The 7,799-nt window shown below is 35.7% G+C and overlaps 1 non-coding gene across 1 annotated transcript; it reads right to left on the bottom strand.

Annotated features, from left to right (window-relative positions):
- Nucleotides 1-1,007: 1,007 nt before the first annotated feature.
- Nucleotides 1,008-1,118, bottom strand: LOC132018821 (U6 spliceosomal RNA). The gene has a single exon (XR_009404603.1). It is a non-coding gene; the product is annotated as a U6 spliceosomal RNA (small nuclear RNA).
- Nucleotides 1,119-7,799: the final 6,681 nt, after the last annotated feature.

Raw genomic sequence — 7,799 nt, 5'->3', positions numbered from 1 at the left:
GACCATGCTGCCAGGGTACTCTGACTTCTATGTGCATTGGAGAGAAATTCAACTCCACCCTGTTTCTAGAAACAGAGTTATGGGGTTCAAGCTTAAAATAACATGAACTTATCACCTGACCTTAGTTATGGGTTTAGGGAAGGCATTTCATCCACTTTAGACCAGTGAAATACGAGAGGGATTTTTTTTTTTTTCCTCTCCAGACTTTTGAAAATGAAGCTTCTCTGCTCTTCCAAGTAAAGTTTTAGAACCAATTTTTTTTCTCTGCTTGAATGTGCAAAATGAAGCATGTGGTTCTGGAACAGCTGCAGCCATTGTGTGATCCTAAGGAGCCCTAACCTTAAGGTGAAGCTGATACCAGCAAGGGCAGAGAAGAGAACACAGAATGCAGTTCCTCGTGGCACGCTGAGAGGCTCAAGTCCATCCTCCTCCAGACTTGGCTACAAGAATGTGTAATTCCTCTTGTTTTAAGCCAGTAGAAATACAAAAGGAGCTTAGGATAGCCTAAGAAAAAGAATACAGACTCCTCTGTATTCTGAGACCAGAGGGTTAAGATACAGAGAAATGATAAAGTAGAGAAATGTGAAGTGTTTTTTGGTGAACATCTATTTGTGTTTTCTATGAACTAGACAATGCATTTAAGACTCTATACTCTTGATTCCACATATCCTCCCAACAGTTTTATAAGAACCATCATCTTTTTATTTTTATTTATTTTTTTATTTTGTTGCCATCAATAACAAATTTACTTGTTTTAAAAAAATCCAAATGCATTGTCCAGAAAAATTTAATAAGCTTATTTATAATTGTTATAAAAATATGGAATGCTGGGTGCCTTGGTGGCTCAGTGGGTTAAACCTCTGCCTTTGGCTCAGGTCATGATCTCAGGGTCCTGGGATCGAGCCCCACATTAGGCTCTTTGCTCAGGGAAAGAGCAAAGAGCCTGCTTCCCCCTGCCTCCTTGCTTACTTGTGATCTCTCTCTCTGTCTAATAAATAAAATCCTAAAAAAATATGGAATGCTTCATGAATTTGAGTGTCATCCTTGCACAGGGGCCATGCTCATCTTCTCTGTATTGTTCCAATTTTAGTATATGTGCATCATCATCTTATGTGAACAAACTGAGGCTAAGAAATTAGGTGATTGAATGTGTCACTTGGCAATAAGTAGCAGAATTCGCAGTTGAGTAACATGTGAGTCTAGGTAGAGAGGCTTCCAGATCCCCTAGCCCTAAGTTTGGGTTGCAGCAATTTTCCCAGGAAAGCAGGGAGCATGCAGAGGCAGAAAGTATGTTGAGTGGGGATATAGGAGTGCCTGAGGAGTGTAGGAAAAAAGCAGGGAGTCAGTTTGAGATAAATGAAAAAACTACAGAGGAAGAGAGACACTCTGGAAATATCAAATCTATGTGTCACGGGTTATCTTGAACTGCATCGCAAGGAAAAACTGCCCCTTGGTGGTACATTAATTTATCTTTGTATCAAAAACGTTGAACAGGGGAGGACTTTAGTGTCATCAAGTAGTTAACTTTCTTCACCTTGTAGGTATAGAGTCTGAAGTCCAGGGAGGACGCTATGTTATAATAATAATAACTAGAGTCTCTGAAATTCACAGCTGACCAATTCTCCCAGGAGTTTGACACCCCTATCTATGATTTTTCTGGAAGCCACATTCAAAATAAATGAGCCAGACATGGGTGGTCTTTACAGGGATAAACAGAAGAGATTCATCCCATTACTCTATTTATAGACCCTGAACTTGTCAATGATAGGTAAACACTAACTGATACTAGCTACTTCATTCTTTTTCTACATTTTCTTCCTTTCAGGAAAACCCCCTCTTTAGTTTTTGCCTCCACTTTTTACCTTTGTATTCTTTTTACTGAGCCTGATGGTGAGAAGTGCACTAAAACTCTGGGGTAGAAAATGCAGGGTTGAATCCTCCTCAGCCACTGACTATGCTTGTAGGTAGGATGCCTGTCTTACTTATCTGAGTTGGGGTAAATGAGTGTGGGGGCGGTGACCAATGAAATGCCATGCCATACAGTCCTCTGTGAAAAAGCAGATATGGGACTCTAGAGATGGTAAAGCAACTTCTAGTCCTGGCTCTCAAGGATGGTTTTTAGAGATGAGTAAAGATAGAGAAGTCTTGCTTATCAATAAGGGAAGGGAAAAAAAACCCTGAATATAATATATTGCTGGACAGATTCAAGATTCAAAATGAGTTTGACAGACATGGATATAGAGTAAAACAAATGAGATAAGGCTTAATAAGGATTCATAGAAAGGCTGGAAGCTGAATCAGAGACTGTTATAGCTGTAGAAACCCTGCTTTGGATTCAAAGCATTAATAGAATGAATTCAAATTGGGGAAGATGGACTTTATAATTGCTCATGTAGAAATTCTCTGAAAAAGTTTTAGTTGACTTCATGTTCATACAAATTATGGCCTTTGCTGGATAGACATTGAAGGAGCAAACAAGTCCATTGGATGCTGGTGGCCTGATCACACTTGGAACATGGGTGTATTCCGGATGACCTATCTTAAAAGGGAAGCCAACAACTCAAGAGAGGGAGGAGTCAGGAAATCACAAAGAAATGTTTAAAAAAACTTGGCTTGTTATAGGGAAGAAAAGAGAATTGAAGAAGAAGAGAGGACAGTCTTTAAATAGCCAAGGAATGAATTATCTAGTGAATTAATGTGTGACTAAATTAAATGATCTCAAAGGCACTTCAGCTCTACAGTTTAAAGATTTATGATCTTTCAAACCATGTGTAGTTAATGCAGAGAGAACCACTACTAATCTGGTCTAAAGAGCCTTTCAATGTTTTCTATGCATATTTACATATATTATTTATTCATATTCTATGTATTTTTCTTAATCAAATAAGGACTATTCTGTGTATACTGATTATAATTGATTTTTTTCATTTAACATTTAAATGAAATTTCATTTTATTTCTATGTTGTTTTATGACCTGACTTTTAGAGATTATGCAGTGTTTCTGTTCCATAATCGTGCAACCAATCCCCTATTTTTAGACATTTGCCTTATCTTCAATTATTTAATAATTATAAATGACCATGGAATAAACCTTCAAACCTTCTCTTCAGCAAAACCAAACTCATTTTTAAGGAGAAATGGTTTCATGACTACATCAAACAAACCAAAAATCAAGACAAATAAGAGAAAATAACTTACTCTTGACATTCTAAGAACATCTAATTTTCCTTATAATTTTACTTTGCCTAAAAACATTTTGAAGACGGAATTCTGGCTTTTAAATGTTCTAGGCAGCAGGGAACACACTATTCATTTGATTTTTTCCCCCCATTTATAAAATTGTCCCCTTCATGTTAAAATTGCCTTAGATACAAGTACAAAATTTAAAACATTTAATTAAAATATATAAAGCAGAACACTAGTATGATAGCATACTCAATGTTAATGACAATATGAAAATATAATAGTTACTTTTGAAGATGTAGGAGAAAACTCTAGGTTAGTTTTTAAAATATATGATACGAGGTATTTCAAATTGCAGTTCAACATAATAAGAGTACCACACATGACCACATTAGATACAAATTGCATTATTTTAAAATAATGCTGTTTACTTTCCCTATTTATTTCATTTCACAATTCTGAGATAAGTGCACTGGAAGGAAAACACTTAATTCAAGAGAGTTTTTGGCCTCAAGATCAAAAAGCAGAGTGGGTAGGTATGGGCACATTTGAAAAGGTTTCCCTTTGCAAATAATGATTGTTTTTGTGAATTCAAGCCCTTTTATTTTTGTGCTATATGATTTAGTTAGAGAAGTGCTTGTGGAAAATATTTTATTTTCAAATAAAGTCCTTCACCACAGAACACACTTTGTAGGCATAAGCCCCAAACTGGACCCAATCTTCTTTTTCCAAATTTTTTTTTTTTAATTTTAAGATAGGAATTCCTTATAAAAATCTCTAAAGATAATTAATGTGAGCTATGACTCAAGATGGCAAAAATCTCCAGGAATAAAACCTCCTCATTATTTGAGGAGCCTTCTTTGGCTTTCACTGAAGGAAACAGGTTGGCAAGGAAAGGAATATCAAGTAAAACAAAAAGCCACCTGAGAGAGCTTTAAAGGCTTTGAGGCAGCTTTACCTAAATCACATAGTCACTTCCTTTGGGGTAATTTAATCTTTGTTAAAAACTGCATTGTTTGAAACTATGTGGCTCAGAATAAGTCTTCAACATGCTCTGTCCCTAGTGGAGAGGGGCAGTCCCTATGTCACCATGGAAATCAGACTTTAAGTCCTTGGCCTCTGAGAGGACTTGTATTTGTTGCAATTTCCCAAGTGAGAAGCTGTCCTTGCAAATAACATTCTCCAGGGAATTGGCACCGTGAAATTTGCGCAGAGACTTCTGTGGAGTTTGTTAAGCTGAGGACGAAGACATGACACTGACCTTGCTCTCATTTTTTTAGAGCCTAGTCACTATGTTAGCCTGAGTTGGCAGTGGCTAAGAAGAGGGTGTTGGGGACATAGATTGTTTTGTAGCTTATAAGATTTTGACAAAGAAAGAAGAGACAGAAATGAGAGGGAGAATTTTTAAAATGGCAAAACTGTGTCACCTCAGTGCCTAGTAAAGAATTAATCTTACCCAAGGAGAGATTGGGCTTTTACCCTTAGTCCCTGGGAGGTGATCTCTAAACCCTTGAAATTTTGTCTCTGATAAGAGTGTCTGAGAACTTTGGGCCACACCAATAGCCTATTATTGTGGTGTAGGGTAGAGACTTTGGGTCATGTGTCATCAAGGAGACTTCCAGAGGGGCTGGATGTGGAGGTCAGCAATGTGGATGACCAATCAGGTCTATGTAACTGAACCCCAATGAGAACTCTGCCTTAGAACAGTTCCTTTTAAAGCTCTCTTTTTAGGTGAAGTTGCAAAATACAAAATCAATGTACAGAAATCTGTCGCATTTCTATTACTAATAATGAAGCAGCAGAAAGAGAATTTTTAAATCAATTCCATTTATATTTATGCCAGAAATAATAAAATAAACTTAACCAAACAGGTGAAAGACCTGTACTCTGAAACTATAAAACAAAAACAAAGACAAAAAACCAAACAAACTATAAAACACTGATGAAAGAAAATTAAGATGACCTAAAGAATTGGAATTCCTCCTCGTGGATTGGAAGAAAAAATATTGTTAAAATGTCTATAAAATACCAAAATGTCTATAAAATACCAAAGCAATCTATAGATTTAATGCAACCATATCAAAATACCAACAGAATTTTTGACAGAGCTAGAACAAACAATCCTAAAATTTGTATGGAGCCACAAAAGACCCCAATAGCCAAAGCAATCTTGAAAAAGGAAAACAAAATTAGAAGTCTCAAATTCCAGACTTCAAGTTATATGTTATATTACAAAGTGACAGAAATCAAAATAGTATGGTACTGACTATAAAAATAGATACATAGATCAATGGAACAGAATAGAAAACCTGAAACTAAACCCACAATTCTATGATCAATTAATTTTTGAAAAGGAGGCAAGACTATGCAATGGGAAAAAGACAATTTCTTCAACAAATGGTGTTGGGAACACTGGACAGCTACATGTGAAAAAACGAAACAAGACTACATTCTTATACCACACAAAAACAAACTCAAAATGGATTAAGGACTTAAATGTGAGACTTGAAACCATAAAAATCCTAGAAAAGAGCACATGCAGTATTTCTCTGACATCAGCTGTAACAATATTTTTCTAGATATGTCTCCTGAGTCAAGGAAAAAAAAGCAAAAATAAACTATTGGGACAAAATAAAAAACTTCTTCGCAGCGAAGGAAACAATCAACAAAACTAAAACACAACCTATGGAATGGGAGCAGGTATTTGCAAATGACATATCTGATATAGGGCTCATATCTAAAATATATAAAGAACTTGTACAACTCAACACCAAAAAACCCAAATAATTCAATTAAAGAATGGGCAGAAGACATGAACAGATATTTCTCCAAAGAAAACATTGAGACAGTCAAAAGACACATGAAAACATGGTCAGCATCATCGTCAGGGAAAGGCAAATCAAAATCACCCTGAGATTGTATTACTGGGTATTTACACAAAGGATGCAAAAAAACACTAATGCAAAGGGATACATGCACCCCAATGTTTATTGCAGCATTGTTTATAAAGTTGCCATATTATGGAAGTAGCCGACGTGTCCATTGATAGATGAATGGATAAAGAAGAGGTGGGGTGTGTGTTTTATTTACTATTCATGTTTTATTTATTATCATATTATTAAATATAATAATAATTTATTATTCTGCCATAAAAACATTTTTCATAAAAATATTTGGCCATAAAAAAATGACATCTTGCCAGTTGCAAGGACATGGACAGAGCTAGAGTATAATGCTAAAGCCAAATAAGTCAATCAGGGAAAGAAATACCATATGATGTAACTCATGCGGAATTTAAGAAACAAAACAAATGAGCAAAGGTTAAAAGAAAAAGAGAAAAAGAGACAAACGAAGTCAAGCAGATTCTTGACTGTAGAGAATAAACTGGTGGTTCCCAGAGGGGAGATGGGGGAAACAGGTGATGGGGATTAAAGAGTACACTTACCATGAGTAGCACTGAATACTGTACAGAATTGTCGAATCACTATACTGTACAACCGAAACTAGCATCACACTGTATGTTAAATGTTCTGGAATTAAAGTTAAAAACTTAATAAAATACTTTTAAAAAGAGAGGAAAAAAATTCAATCTTAGAAATTTTATTTGAAATAAATTCAAGGCCAATTGTAAACTGGTAGGACCCAGGGAGAGATAAGAGTCTATCGTGGAAGACAATGGAATAAAAAACCACCAGGTACCACCAGGATCCAAGCCACAAAAGTGTTTGGCTATTTTTCAGAATGAGCAAAATTTGCTGATATTTTATACCACTAGGGATTCTCATTATCCAAATGACAAATGTTATGATTAGTCTTATTCTCACAAACATTGTTTTCCTCATACCTCGATAGCTGGATAGCAGTAACCCAATGTTTGTGACTTCATCTCTTCTAAGTTAATGATATTTCTGGACTTGAGGTCTCTTTGATTACAAAAGGGCAAATTGATTGGAACATAATTTGTCTCGCTCTCAATATCCTGAATATATTCTTTGGGTTTTTTTTTCTCTTTTTTTTGGTAAGGTTTTAAAGAATAAAATAAAAATACAGTTATGGCTCAATAATGGCCAAGCATAAAAATATACCAACTACCTTGAACCATCATAGCTTTTGAGCTGCTGATGGAACCATGGTATTTTTTGGCTACCTGCCGTAATATGCACAGCCCTATTCCTAGGGCACAGGTGGGGCTAGTGACCTCAGATTGGTCACTTGTAGTCCAGGGGATACATCATCACTCTGAGCTACACACTACTGCAAGCCATCCAATAATGGTTTCACAATCTATATATAAGTAATAATATAATTTATTTAATAATTCAATGAGAGAGTTGCAAAATGGATAGGGTCTTAAAGACTCCTTTGAAGCAATTTCATGTCAGGTTTGCTTCCTAATTTGTGTCCTAATTCCTTAATACGTCATCTTGTACCATATCTGTACTTGTTTATTCATAAACAAAGAATGTTTATCATGTTTTTAAAGGTCCTATTCTCACCTCTGTAGTGCAAGTTCTTAAAATGTCATTTCCTGACCTTAGTCAAATGTTTACAGATTTTCCTTGCTGCCCATGCTTCTCGGTATAGACAAGCGATACCTTAAAAAAATGTATCTTAC

Source organism: Mustela nigripes, chromosome 5, assembly GCF_022355385.1.
Source record: "Mustela nigripes isolate SB6536 chromosome 5, MUSNIG.SB6536, whole genome shotgun sequence".
Taxonomy (NCBI): domain Eukaryota; kingdom Metazoa; phylum Chordata; class Mammalia; order Carnivora; family Mustelidae; genus Mustela; species Mustela nigripes.
The sequence above is the reverse complement of the archived record's forward strand: the minus strand, read 5'-3'. Positions and strand labels throughout refer to the sequence as shown.